This window comes from Triticum aestivum, chromosome 4D, assembly GCF_018294505.1.
Source record: "Triticum aestivum cultivar Chinese Spring chromosome 4D, IWGSC CS RefSeq v2.1, whole genome shotgun sequence".
Lineage (NCBI taxonomy): Eukaryota > Viridiplantae > Streptophyta > Magnoliopsida > Poales > Poaceae > Triticum > Triticum aestivum.
This window is the reverse complement of record NC_057805.1, coordinates 379,265,684-379,281,475: the sequence shown is the minus strand read 5'-3', so window position 1 is coordinate 379,281,475 and position 15,792 is coordinate 379,265,684.

Below are 15,792 nucleotides of genomic sequence, written 5' to 3'. Positions count from 1 at the left end.
GATGGACGAGAAAATGCCTATCTGCAGGCGGTAAGGAGGTGCTCATTAAATCGGTAGCCCAGGCGATCCCTGTGTATTCTATGTCATGATTTAAACTCCCGAGAGGCTTATGTGATCATATAAAGGCAATTATCCGGAAGTTTTGGTGGGGATGCAAACAAGGTGAGCGTAAGCCAGCTTGGGTCTCTTGGGATATGATGGTTAGACCAAAACACTTGGGAGGGCTCGGTTTCAGAGACTTGGAGCTTTTTAATCTTGCGTTATTGGCGCGTCAGGCGTGGAGAATTTTTCAGGAACCTACCTCATTGAGTGCCAGAATCCTCAAAGTGAGTTATTTCCCTAAGACAACATTACTAGAGGCTCAACTGGGGCCTCGTCCCTCCCAGATTTGGCGAGCGTAATTGAAGGAAGAGATGTGATGAAACAGGAAATTACAAGGCGGATCGGTAATGGTCAGACTACAGATATTTGGGCGGACAATTGGATCCCTAAAGAACACACGCCGAGGCCTATAACGTCTCTAGTCAGTGATCCACCAAGGAAAGTGGCGGAGCTATTACAGCCAACCACGGGTGCATGGAATGAGGACTTGGTCCGGTCAGTGTTCATACGTTTTGATGCGGATGCCATCTTGAAAATACCGGTCTGCACAAGTAATATTGAGGATTTTCTGGGCATGGTACCCGGACAAAAAAAGGAAGATTTACTGTGAGTTCAGCATACGGTTTTTTGGTGAGTACTAAGCTGCAACGAGAAGAGTGGCTGGAGGGCCCGTCGGGGGCCTCGTCGGGGCAGGAGGAAGGAAGGGCTTGGTCTGCTTTGTGGAAGCTATCAATACCTTCAAAAATCAGGATCTTTCTATGGAGATTGGCACGTCATTCGCTGCCTACTACAGACGTTTTGCATCATAGGAACATGGCGACACAGAACACCTGTCCTTTGTGTGGCTGGCTGGCTGCCAGGATTCATAGCGTCATGCCTTGCTCTTATGTACAATGTCGATATGTGTGTGGGCACTTTTAGACGAGAGCTTGGTAATGAAGATGACAGAGTTGGAAGAACCGAGCGCCAAAAGGTGGATATTTGAGCTACAAAGCAGGCTGAATCAACCTGAGTTCATGAAGATGGTTGTGACGATGTGGGCTATTTGGTACGCACGTAGAAAAGCTGTGTATGAGTCAATCTTCCAACCCCCGCAACAGACCATAAACTTTGTGGATAATTTCCTAGCAGACTTAAACCTGCTCCCGAGCGGGTCTCCCAGGGGGGCGAGCGCTACGGCCACGGCCCAGGCCCAACGATGGATTGCTCCAGAAGATAGTGCTCTCAAGGTAAATGTGGATGGGGCCATAGCGAGGAACATGCGCGGTGAAGCAGTGGCAGCCTTATGCCGAGACCAGCATGGTCACTACCTTGGTTCCTCTGCGATGGTTTATGGCGGCATCGTCGATCCGACGATCTTAGAAATTTTTGTTGTCAGAGAAGGGATAGCACTTGCAGAAGATCTTCAATCTCAAGCCATGGTTATTGCCTCCGACTGCCAAGGTGTAGTCAAGGATATCAATCAGGGGACGTTTGGTCCGAATGCAACTATCACACATGAAATATTAGCTTGTAGCTCTAGTTTTTCTTCTTGCAAGTTTTTATTTGAGCGTAGAAACTTTAATTTTGAGGCACACAATCTCGCAAAGTATGCATGTAATCTTTCCTTAGGTAGGCATGTTTGGTTGGGCAATCCTCATGACCCAACTATTATACCTATGGACATTACTTTGATTCAATAAAGTTTGCGAGGTTACTAAAAAAACCTAAATCAAGCCAACCCCCAGCGTGATTAACTTGTGACCTGAGGTGATTAGCGCTGCCGGCGGCCGCTGCCTTCTGCCCTCGCTACTCGCGAAGTCAATCAAAATCAGACCACACCGGCTTCGCAACTGGGAATCATGCAGACTGCACTCTGTCAGTTCTCTAGCGGTTCAGCCCCAAGGTTAGCACTACTGAGAACAACATTATCTACTAATCCCTCTCAACTGTAATCTTGTACGTGTTGAGGTTGTACATCCGATTTTAGTTATTTTGATGGGATGATTTATGATGCTAATTCAATTTGATTTTTTTTCATTGTTTGATTTGTGATGCGGTAATGAAGGGAAAAGGGCTGCAAACACGTTAACACCATAAAGATTAATTCTTTTTTAATGTATGTTGTTTCGAGTCCTTCACCTAGTAATGTTGTTAATGAGGCTAATGTGCATTTTTTACCAATCCCAGTTCAGTGGGGATTATTTGCTTCAAAATTACAGGATAATCTACATTGATAGGAAATTGCTAGCAACGAGGATAATCTAGTTTGATAATCTACTCATGGAACCATTAATATTTTTGATCTTCTTGACAATTATAAGGGCAAATTTAAACAAATACAAATATTACTATTTTTAATCAATTTTGTTAAAGCACATCTAGATATGCCTTCATTATTGCACATCTAAGTCCTGGGAAATTGATTATTTTTTATGCAGAGATTTGTGCAGGATTTTTTTTTCATTTTTATGTTTGATTGAATCACTTACATGCGCAATAACTAAGGCATATGTAGATATGCCCTAGATAGAACCTATTTTAATTATGTTGAAGTGTTATAGTATTATGGTACTTATTTTCCGTGGTTAGTACTTTTCTTGAATGAAGTTGGCTTGGCCCCCCTATACCCAAATCCTGGCTCCGTCCCTGCATGTAGTAGGCTATAGCTGACTATCCCTGACAATAAAAATAAATAACAAATAACTAAACCCCGGAGTAGGTACATATGGTTGCCTATCCTAAAGAAAAGTACATATAGTTGCGATGCAGTTAGTTGGAGGAATCTTTGGCCGCTGCATGCAAACCACCAACATGGCATAGCAAACCTCCCATCTGATGAACATGCTGGGTCAGATCACTAAACCGCAAACAAAATAATCTCCTCCGCCCTTAAACTAAGCGCGGTCAATGGGCTTGGCAGGCGATCAATCGAGCTCTCCGGTTTCTTCCGACAGGGACACGTTGTGGTCCATTATTTCCTTGATGATGCGTCCATCGATCGTCTCTGAGCTTTACGAAGCGGACCTGACGAGCGTTGCTTTATGATAGGCTCCATCAGCGACCCATCGCCATCTACATGAATGATAGACAGATCGATCAGCTACGCGCCTCTGCATGTATACCTTGCTGGTTGCTGCTAGCTTGAGACGCTTGCCAAAGGTTGTGGATTAATTGTACAAGTGGCCGTGGCCTCCGAGCTCCGACTGCCTCTTCTTGCTTGCGGTGCACCATCACCTGATTGATCTTTAATTACAGATAAGCTGTTCATGTGATGATTGGACGAACACTCTCATTGCTTCCCCTACTAGTGGGGGGCCAGTGGGATAAAATATATTTTGGTCAGGGCATGTGAGACAATGTGGGTTTGTTCCCCCATTGAATTATCGCTTGTACTAGCAGATTAGTTCAGCGTCTCTTCATCTCTTCGATTGTGATCTGGCTCTTTTTAATCAGAACCTGAAAATGCTGAGTTCAGTTGACTCACTCTTGTTCGTCTCAGGCAAAGAGTGTTTCAGTGCTCAAGGTAAATATATCACTTGTAGTACTGCCCGTGCATCAGTCCATGGCCGATTGTTAGCTGAGGCATTTCAATATGCAGAGATTGAATGCCAGCTCATAGATACTTATCGGCAGGTATAGAACACTGCACTTACCAATATGTATGTTAGTTAGTGTTCAAACATATGTATGCCGGATGCTCTTTTCGCGAAAGAACTTTGTGACTTGCTTGCTAGCGTGGAGATTGCTAGACCTGGTTTGGGCAGGTCGATTGCTTGCCTTCTGACGGGGACACCAATAAGAGGCAAACATAAAAAGATGGGAAAAGGCAAGAGTGGCACCATAGGCAAGGCGTCTCTGGCTACTTGATGGATGATCTTCATTCTCTCGGCCCATCCTCTTGGATTTGGTCGCCGTTGTGGGTTGGAAAGTGTTTGATGTCTTATGTCGAGGTGTTTTTGTCGGGGGTCACATGGCGTAGTAGCAATGTCGAGGTTAGTGGACGTTGTGTATTCAGAGAGTCTGGCGGGGGGCGCCTATGCGGTTGTGGGGTTTTCTTGCCATGAGTAGTTAGTTCGTGCTCCGTTTGTATTGGTTTTTGCCCGGTTTTTCTTTAATTAACCGGGCAATTCTCTTCTTTTTAATTAATCGATGAGGCAAAACTTTTGCCTCCGTTTCGAAAAAAAAACATATGTATGCATGCTAGTACTAGTTAACTGCCTTGCTGCGAAATGGCAAGATCCAAGTAGGAAAAAACGATATAATACAGGTATGGGCATAGCAAGGACCCGAGGCCAGGCTCGCGCCGGCGCGATGGTTCATGGAACCTAGACAATGATTGGTTCGTTGGAGATGCAATGCCATGCATGCAGGAAAGAGATGGATGAACAGTTAACTGCCGTGTGCTTGCTATAGCCAGCAGGAGAAGACGAATGATGGGGACGCATGCCCTTTCGCTCCATGAAAGTTTGCCAAAGTTAAAGGCCGCGTCCTCTCTCTCCCTAGCCCTAAGCCCTGAACCATATAAACCCTTTTTCCAAACGCAGTTGTTGCTTTTGTTCCGCGCTGGTGATGGTGAAAAGCAGAGCTTGGTGCATGCAATGCAAGACAAAGAAGAACAGTGTATGCATATGCAGCAGGCATTGCCGCATGAATCTACTAGGAGTAGTAGTACGTTTTCCTCCTTTGGGAAAGTCACATGAGGCAATGATGCACTTGGAGATCTGCGAGCATTACTATGTTTGTGTCCGGCATAAATAGCAATGATGCTCCATGGTTATATATACTACTGTAGAAGAAATCGATCAGGCCGGGATCGAATATGCTGGTTGAGCGCCCGCGAATTCCGCCTTCACTGACGAGGCTGGGTTGTCAGAGCTTCAGAGGTTTCCTTTAAGCCAGGGCGATATGGTTTGGCATCCTAGATTCCTTGACAAAGGGAAAACGTGTACCCTACAGAGTGAAGCAGTGCTGCACTGGGCTGTGGGCGCGTCACTGGACAGTGGACACACGTCCTGAGCGTGCGTGTCGCAGAGCACTGCAGTGCAGAGACGCGCCGCGCGGGGCAGGCGTGCATGGCCGCGAGCTCTGCTGTCGCCCGGCGCAGGCGGCCGGCGTCCAGCACTGGTGTCATACAGTGCTGAGATACTGCGGATCCGCTCCGAGTGAACTGACTCAGCTGGCATGAGTGGTGCACTATACCACGCCGTGCACATGGCCCGGCCCGGCCCGGCTCGTGCGCGCGACGCGCATTTCGTGTGTGGGTCGATGCGACGCGCAGGCCGGCCGGTGGCTGTGGTCCTCGATCGCGTCCGTATGTGCGACGCATCGCCAGTCCACAGTATTCAGGGCTCGATCGTGAGGACATGCTCAACACACGCAGCGTATGGCGGTCTCACCCTTCGGGCCTTCACGTGAGCAAGCAAACACACAACCGAAACCCATGCCACGTACGGTCTGTGCTCCGCGTGTGCGACCAACATGCTGCACACCCCGGCGTCACGCTAGGGTTTGGTACGCAGAACACGGAGAGAGTAACGTGCGGAGGATGAAGACTAGTCGATTAGAGAGGTCTCTCAACTACTCTTTCCGTTCCAAATTACTCGTCGTGGTTTAGTTCAAATTAGTGCGGAGGATGAAGACTAGTCGAATAGAGAGGTCTCTGAACTACTCCCTAATTTGAACTAAAACCACGACGAGTAATTTGGAACGGAGGGAGTAGGAGCTGGGGAAAAGTGTTTACAGTTCAGAGATAGGCTCCAACGGCTATTTAACCGGACAATCTTACACTGGACACGTTACGTGGCCGCTCGCATGGGTAGGGTGTTGACACGGCCCGTATAGCCACAACCCTCATGCTCGTCGCATCTCCCGAAGGACGTAGGCCAAGCAGATCCCCTCTTGTTAGGGTTTTATCTCCTCTCGACGCCGAAGGCGACGTAGAGAACTCCGATCCCTCCTCCGCCGACCTGTGTCTTCTCGGGCTGAACAAGGGGCGACCTTCAGGCGCTACCGGCCTTGGAAGGGATCCAGTGCTTTTGGCAGGGCTAGGGTTAGGTTTTTTGGTCCGGTGCGGGAGTGATCTGTCTAGGATTTGCCATGGCGAACCGAGGCAGCACTTCTGCAGCGAACAAGGGGAAGGGAAACCTGGAGGACATGATGAAGGAACTTGCCCTCGAGGAGGGCGATCTGGACGATGTGGTATTCGAAGACGAAGATGCACCGGCAGATGAGAACCTCCGCTGGATGATCTTGGTCAGAGTTCACATGGATAAGGACATCAGCAACTACTGGTTTTCCACACGATGCGTGCAACATGGGATCTAGCTAGGCCGGTTAAGATCAAAACTTTGGAGGAGAATCTCTTCATTATGCAATTTGATTGCCTTGGGGATTGGGAAAGAGTGACGCAGGGAGGCCCGTGGCACTTCAAGGGCAACCCAGTGATCATCGCCCCGTATGACGCATTCACCAAGCCATCTACAATTGAACTCTTTAAATTTGAGATATGGGCTCGGATCATTGATCTCCCCCCGGCGTATCATGGAAAGGTAAAGGCGCTGGCCTCTAAGTTTGGTGAATTTGTGGACGCTGAACCCGCTTCCTTTGACTTTGAGGGTAATTTCTTCAGGGTGAGGGTCCGTCTGGATGTGCTCAATCCGCTGAAAAAGGCAACGTCACTCATCCGAGGAGGAGAACGAGAGATAATTGCAGTCCGCTATGAGAGGCTCCCGGATTGGTGTCAGGTGTGTGGAATGATGGGGCACCAGTTTAAGGAACATGGTGACGGCGTTCACCCCTTGTCTGCTTTGGTCTACAAAAATCTGCGTGCACCGGCCCATCACCAGCTGGGCTACCAGGAGAAGGAACAACAGTCAGAAGTAGTAGCATAACAGAGGCGAGAACTCTGAAGCTGGAAGGGGTCACGCCAAGGAGGCTGAGATGGTCGACAGTGGGGTTGAAGATTCCTGATCTGAGTGCAAGAGGCCATCTGCTGCGGCAGTGATCGAAACCCCGAAGGAGGTGACATGGATGGAGCTTGTTCTGGTTACTAAAGAAACACGAGGGGTGTCGGTCCCCCCTGAGGGAGTCCTGGATTAAGGGGTCCTCGGGCATCCGGACTATGGTACGTGGGTCAGACTGATGGGCTGTGAAGATACAAGACCGAAGACTCTCTCCCGTGTCCGGAGGGGACTCTCCTTGGCGTGGAAGGCAAGCTTGGCGCCCTGATATGCAGATTCCTTTCTCTGTAACTGACTTTGTACAACCCTAGTCCCCTCCGGTGTCTATATAAACCGGAGGGCTTAGTCCGTAGAGGCAATAATCATAATCATAGTCATACAGGCTAGACTTCTAGGGTTTTAGCCATTACGATCTCAAGGTAGATCAACTCTTGTAATACTCATATTCATCAAGATCAATCAAGCAGGAAGTAGGGTATTACCTCCATGGAGAGGGCTCGAACCTGGGTAAACATCGTGTCCCCCGTCTCCTGTTACCATCAACCTTAGACGCACAGTTCGGGACCCCCTACCCAAGATCCGCCGGTTTTGACACCGACACCCCCGAGTCCACCTCCGAAGCAAGACCCTAAAAGAACAAAAACTATGCTGCAGGTTGACAAGAATATATTGAGTGGTGGAAGGAAAGCACCTGGTGGCAAGATCAACAACAATGATGCGCGTTTGGCGGCCTCCTCGTGAGAGGACCGCCGTGCGCAACGAATATCCTAAGCTGGAATTGTCGTGGGATTGGCAACGCCCCGAAAATTCAAGAGCTATGCGAAATCGCGAGAAAATTTGCCTCTAAAGTACTATGTATTGTTGAAGCCCAGATCAGTGGTGATAGAGCAAAAAAGCTTAAGAGTACTTTAGGTTATGACAATTCTTTTGTTGTTGATTCCTCTGGTAGAGGCGGAGGCTTGTGTATCTTTTGGAACAATGAAATAAAGATCGAGAATTTAGGGTACTCCAAGTATCACATAGATGTAAAAATCAATATGCTTGGGGGTGAACCATGGAGACTCTCTTGTTTCTATGGGGAGGCCCAAACACACTTGCGACATCACACCTGGACCACTATGAAAAACCTGGCCACCCTCCATGACATGCCTTGGATGTGTTTGGGGGACTTTAATGAGGTGATGCGTCAAGAGGAGCATGATGGAATTGGAACTCGAAGTCAATCCCAGATTCAAGGATTCAGGGACGCAGTGGATGTGTGTGGTCTGGTAGACCTTGGTTTCACTGGCAGGATGTGGACGTATGAGAAAAAGGTAGTCGGAGGGTCGTTCACACGTGTACACCTGGATAGGGCACTCGGGACAGCCAAGTGGTGCACGCAATTTCCTAATGCGGCTGTTGAGCACCTCTCCGCAACAACTTCAGATCACTCACCGATTCTTGTACACCTCGCGCCAATGATTCCAGGAGCAAAGGTTGATAAGAGATTTCGATATGAGGTGATGCGGGACACCCATGCGGAGTTGAATCCAACATTCCAGACTGGATGGGAGCCCGGGGGACAATTAACGGCGAACGAGGTTCGGGCAAAACTGAATGCGTTGGCAAACAACTTGGGAGACTGGGCCAAGTTTTCCTTTAGCAGTGTATGATGAGAGATCCGCAGGCTCAAGAAAGAACTCGATAGGCTGCGCAATGAGCCGGTGAGGGCAGGCCCATCTCATGCAGAAACAAAGATCAATGGCAGACTCATCGAACTGTACTTGCGGGAAGAACTTATGTGGAGGCAGCGGTCTCGAATTGAGTGGCTGTCTGCCGGAGACCGTAATACTCATTTTTTTCATATGCGAGCATCGATGAGGAGGAGGAAGAATTTGATAAAGGCGTTGCAAAGGACTGGTGGCGAGCTCACAGAGGACATGACGGAGATGCAGCAACTAGCACTCGACTTTTACAAAATCCTATATACTTCTGAAGGGGTACAGGGAGTTATAGAAGTACTTGAACATGTCCCGGCAAAGGTGACACCAGCCATGAATGCAATTCTTATGGCACCATATGAGGAGAAGGAAGTGAAGATGGCTTTGTTTCAGATGTTTCCTACTAAAGCACCAGGGCCTGACGGGTTCCCGGCTCACTTCTTTCAGAGGCACTGGGACGTTTGTGGGGAAGCAGTCACCCGGGCCTTTCTGGGCATTGTCCGAAGGGAGGAGAGCCCATCTTGCGTTAATGATACACTCATGGTTTTAATCCCTAAGCTATCTAACACCACTTTACTGTCACAACTCCTCCCTATTAGTTTATGTAATGTGTTTTACAAGATTGCTCGGAAGTGCTAGCAAACCGTCTTAAGGTCATTCTGCCTGATGTCATCTCTGAGGAGCAGTCGGCTTTCGTACCGGGAAGGCTGCTTCTTATGAGTGCCTTCATTTCATGAAGAGGAACAGGGCGAAAAGCAACACCTTTTGTGCACTCAAACTTGATATGATGAAGGCATATGACAGAGTTGAGTGGGAATAACTCAGAGCGATAATGGAGAAGTTAGGCTTTGCTACATCCTGGATTACGGTCATCATGAATATGCTGAGCTCTGTCTCTTTCTCAGTGATGTTTAAGGACAAAAGTTGGAAGAATTCAAACCTACGCGTGGCATTCGACAGGGAGATCCCATCTCTCCTTACCTTTTCTTGTTGGCAGCGGAGGGCCTTTCGTGCCTATTAAAATCACAAAAACAGTCTTCCCAGCTCGGCGACATTAAGGTGGCACCATCGGCTCCGCCGGTGAACCACCTTTTATTCGCGGATGATAGCCTGCTGTTTTTCAGGGCAAGTGTTAATGGAGCGGAGGAGATATCAAACCTATTGGAGTCATATTGTATGAAATCGGGACAAAGAATAAACAGGGACAAATCATCCATTTTCTTCAGTAAGGGGACCCCGAAAATAGTTCGAGATGCGGTAAAGGGTTTCCTTAATATTCCTAATGAATCTTTGAGCGACAGATACTTAGGGATGCCTACAGACGTGGTGCATTCCAAAAACGGTACCTTCAAATATTTGAGTGACCGAGTGTGGGACAAGGTTAAAGGATGGATGAGCAAATGTTTATCAGCGGACGGAAAAGAAGTCCTCATCAAATCCGTAGCGCAGGCCATCCCAGTATATTCTATGTCATGTCACTAGTAGAAAAAGGGCCTAATGTGAAGCTCATTAGTCTCGGTTTGTAACTGAACCGGCACTAATGTGACCATTAGTGCCGGTTCCAACGGCTAGGCGGGCGGTGCTCATTACTACCGGTTCGTGGCGAACCTATAGTACCGGTTCGTGCCACGAACCGGTACTAAATAGGTGGTGGCAGGCTTTTGTCAGGCTGGGGCCCCACCAGCACCTTTAGTACCGGTTTATGCCACCAACCAGGACTAGAAATGCACCTTTTGTCCCGGTTCGTCTAACCAACCGGTACTAAAGGTCATCCTATATAAACCCCTTCGTCGAGCCCGAGCGCTCTGTTCTTCTCCTTTCCTCTCCTATGTTTTCTTCCTCTTCCTCTCAAACTCACACTCCATTTTTGCCAATTTTTTTGAAGATTTGAAGGCACCCCATCCATCCAAGTCATCACAAAGGTTAGCAACTTTGTCCTTTCATCTCTCATTGCTAGATTAGCTCTTGCAATGCTCTATAAGTATAGTGATTTTTGGGTTTTATTTTGGGAGGAATTATATGTGGTAGTATTTTATTTATATGCAATTTGAGGTCAAAATAACTCTTAGTTTGCATATGTGGGTGTGGTTTACTTAATGCCTTCCCATCTCCATTCTAACCACCGTCGATCGCCCGCACCGTCCCGTCGCCGGCACCACCTTGTGCTGAGCCTCTTGTCCTTATCTTTTTTATATAAAAAAATCATGTTTGTGTGATTTAGATATATAGTTACTTGTATAATTATCTTACCCGTATGTTGTTTGTTATACATAGTGCCATGGTTTTGATATCCGTCCCCGTCGGCCCTCGTCCGGATTATGATTCGAATGTGGTATATTCTATTTTATAACTATTTGTTGCATTCCGTGTTTATGACAAATTATGCCCATCAAGTTGACATAGATATTTTTATCTAGGAGGTATGGAACCGGAAATTCCAACCGACCCTATTGTCGAGAGGTTAAATTTAGTTGAAAATGAAAACGAGTATTTGAAAGAAAAATTGAAAAGAATTGAGGAGGAGAAGATGGAATTGGAGTTGCATGTTGTCGATGTCGTCGATGATCACAAGATCAAGATGGAGAAAATGCGCTTGAAGATTAGAAAGATTAGAAAATATGCCATTGATAGTGAGGCTTGGTATCATTATGTTGTTGGATCAATTGTTACCTTAGTTGCGATCTTGATCGCAGTTGTTGTTGCATTTAAATGCTTTAGCTAGAGAGTTATTTCTATGTTGTTTTATGAGAATAAGTGTTGTATGAACTTTATGTAAGAACTTTATGTATGAACTTGTATTAATTTGGTCTTTTCGGTGTTGTGTAATGAAGATGAGCCGGCAATGGATGTACGATGACCGATGCTCTCCCCAATTCGTTAATGGCGTGCGTACTTTTCTGCTTGCGGCTGAGGCAAACAAGCGGGTGGATGGTTTTATGCCATGTCCATGTGCTGGCTGTAAGAATGATCAGAATTACTCTAAGTCAAGAACCATTCACGTCCGCCTATTTGAGTCCGGTTTCATGCCCCACTATAATGTTTGGACCAAGCACAGAGAAAGAGGGGTTATGATGGAAGGCAATGAAGAAGAAGAGGACGACGACAGCTATCCTGGCCATGGGTTCCCTGAATACGATGATACAACAATGGGGGAAGAAGCTGAGCCGGCAATGCGGGAAGAAGCTGAAGAAGAGGCATCACATGAGCCCGTTGATGATCTTGGTCGATGAGGGAGTCCTGGATTAGGGGGTCCCCGGGCGTCCGGGCTATGTGATATCGGCCAGACTGGTGGGCCGTGAAGATACATGATAGAAGGCTCCCCCCGTGTCCGGATGGGACTCTCCTTGGCGTGGAAGGCAAGCTTGGCGTTCGGATATGAAGATTCATTTCTCTGTAAACCGACTCTGTGCAACTCTAGGCCCCTCTGGTGTCTATATAAACTGGAGGGTTTAGTCCGTAGAGGCAACTACAATCATACAGGCTAGACATTTAGGGTTTAGCCATTGCGATCTCGAGGTAGATCAACTCTTGTAACCCCTATACTCATCAAAGTCAATCAAGCAGGAAGTAGGGTATTACCTCCATTAAGAGGGCTCAAACCTGGGTAAACATTGTGTCCCCTGCCTCCTGTTACCTTCGATCCTCAGAAGCACAGTTTGGGACCCCCTACCCAAGATCGGCCGGTTTTGACACCGACATTGGTGCTTTCATTGAGAGTTCCTCTGTGCTGCCGATAGAAGGTTCGATGGCTCGTTCGATCATCTACAATGATGTTTCAGGGGAGACTCCCCCCGGCCAAATCATTGTTTTCGGCGGCTTCGCACTGCGTGCCAACTCGATTGGCCACTTGGAGCAGATCGACAGCTATGCCCCTGGTCATCAGATCAGTTTCGGAAATCTGAACTATGTCGCCGATATGCGCGGAGACTTGATCTTCGAAGGGTTCGCGGCCCCAACCGCCGCTCCGGCCTTAGATCCGGAGCACACTACCAGGTCCGAAGACGAGAGTTTAGAGCCCGCCGGACTGTCTGCAGTTATGCCACCAGAGATCCAGAGGGGACGGCGTCATCGGCAAACCCGAAGACAAACCGAGCTCCCCCCGTCGCTAAAGTGCTGGACTCTCCCTCGGACTCTAGATACGAACTCTCAAGGTCCACGATGAGCGGGCGCGGCCTGGAGGCTCTCACCCCGGCCGGCCCGACGGACTCTCGCTTCGCTGTCCAAGCCTCGCTCTTAAACGAGGCTCTGGCCATTACAGAGGAATCGCCTTCGAATTATGCCCAGCCCGGATTAGGGGCTGAGAGCGGGGAATTTTACGTCCCACCCACCACCCACTTCATAGACACTGTCGAAGATCTAACTTACATGCTGGATTACGCCTCCGAGGACATCGACGGTATGGACGACGATGTCAAAGACGAACAAGGCCAAGACCCTCCGTTTACCGGACGATGGACGGCCACCTCCACATAGAACGTGTACATGGTGGACACACCCAAAGAGGATGGTGATGACGGCAAGGAGGATCCGGTTGAGGACAAGCCTGCTGAAGCACCTCCGAAGCGTCGACGTCAGCGGCGCCGCTCAAAGTTGCGTTGCGACAAAGACAACAATACCGGTACCAGAGACAATAATACTCTGGATAATGCCGAAAACCCCGAAGCCCATGTCGAGCCAACGTACGAACAGGACGATTGGGAGGATGGGCAAGTTAACCCCGACGACCCTGTCGAGAACGAGGACTCGGAGGATCGTAACTATCTACCAATCTCCGAAGAGGATGTGAGCCTCGGCGATGAAGACTTAATCGTGCCGGAGGAACCCCTCGAACAAGAGCGCTTTTAGCGCCGGCTAATCGCCACTGCAAGAAGCCTGAAAAAGAAGCAGTAGCAACTTCAAGCTGATCAGGATTTACTCAACGACAGATGGACTAATGTCCTGGCAGCCAAGGAAGACAGCCTCGCACGGCAAACTAAGAGTTACCCGAAGCGCAAGCTACTACCTCAATTCAACAACGAGGCCCTTGAGCCGGTACCGCCAAAGCATAAAACTGCTGACGAGCTCGACCGACCGCCACGTGGACGGGACAGACCGGCTACTCATGCCAAACACCAGCCCGCGCCACCCCGCCGTCGAGGCAAAGAGGCAACGGCCCCGGCTATACCTATGACTTACGCAAGGATCTGGACAATAGAGCCGGTTGTTAGGGAACGTAGCGATAATTCAAAATTTTCCTACGTGTCACAAAGATCAATCTAGGAGATGCTAGCAACGAGAGAGAGGGAGTGCATCTTCATACCCTTGAAGATCGCTAAGCGGAAGCGTTAGAAGAACGCGGTTGATGGAGTCGTACTCGCGGCGATTCAAATCACTGTAGATCCGATCTAGCCCGAACGGACGGCGCCTCCGCGTTCAACACACGTACAGCCCGGGGACGTCTCCTCCTTCTTGATCCAGCAAGGGGAGGGGGGAAGTTGAGGGAGAACTCTGGCAGCACGACGGCGTGGTGGCAATGGAGCTCGTGGTTCTCCGGCAGAGCTTCGCTAAGCACTATAGAGGAGGAGGAGGAGTTGGAGGAGGAGGGGGCTGCGCCAGGGATGTGGTGCTGCAGCCCTCCCTCCACCCCTCTATTTATAGGGAGAAGGGGGAAGGGGGCCGGCCCCTCTAGATGAGATCTAGAGGGGGGGCGGCGGCCAAGGGGGAGGGGGCTTGCCCCCCAAGCAAGGGGCGCCCCCCTTTAGGGTTCCCTAGGGGGATGGCGCCCAGCCCACTTAGGGGCTGGTTCCCTTCCACCCACAGCCCATAAGGCCCTCCGGGGCAGGTGGACCCCCGGAACCCCTCCGGTGGTCCCGGTACAATACCGGTATACCACCGAATATTTCCGGTGACCGTATGATGACTTCCCATATATAAATCTTCACCTCCGGACGATTCCGGAGCTCCTCGTCATGTCCGGGATCTCATCCGAGACTCCAAACAACCTTCGGTAACCACATACTATTTCCCATAACAACTCTAGCGTCACCGAACCTTAAGTGTGTAGACCCTACGGGTTCGGGAACCATGCAGACATGACCGAGATGCTCTCTGGCCAATAACCAACAGCGGGATCTGGATACCCATGTTGGCTCCCACATGTTCCACGATGATCTCATCGGATGAACCACGATGTCGGGGATTCAATCAATCCCGTATACAATTCCCTTTGTCTATCGGTATGTTACTTGCCCGAGATTCGATCGTCGGTATCCCTATACCTTGTTCAATCTCGTTACCGGCAAGTCTTTTTACTCGTTCCGTAACGCATGATCCCGTGGCTAACTCATTAGTCACATTGAGCTCATTATGATGATGCATTACCGAGTGGGCCCAGAGATACCTCTGCATCATATGGAGTGACAAATCCCAGTCTCGATTCGTGCCAACCCAACAGACACTTTCGGAGATACCTGTAGTGCACCTTTATAGCCACCCAGTAACGTTGTGACGTTTGGTACACCCAAAGCATTCCTACGGTATCCGGGAGTTGCACAATCTCATGGTCTAAGGAAATGATACTTGACATTAGAAAAGCTCTTAGCAAACGAACTACACGATCTTGTGCTATGCTTAGGATTGGGTCTTGTCCATCACATCATTCTCCTAATGATGTGATCCCGTTATCAATGACATCCAATGTCCATGGTCAGGAAACCATAACCATCTATTGATCAACGAGTCAGTCAACTAGAGGCTTACTAGGGACATGTTGTGGTCTATGTATTCACACATGTATTACGGTTTCCAGTTAATACTATTATAGCATGAACAATAGACAATTATCATGAACAAGGAAATACAATAATAACCATTTTATTATTGCCTCTAGGGCATATTTCCAACACCGGTCAGACAAGATCAATCTATGGATCGAGGGGGCATGCTCCAACGCGTGAGGACGGCCATCAGACCTGGTGTGACAGACACAACCTCACACGGGCCGAAAACCGCATACGGCCTTCATCCGAACTACGCCGCGATATCACCCGATACAGAGGCGCCGCACACCC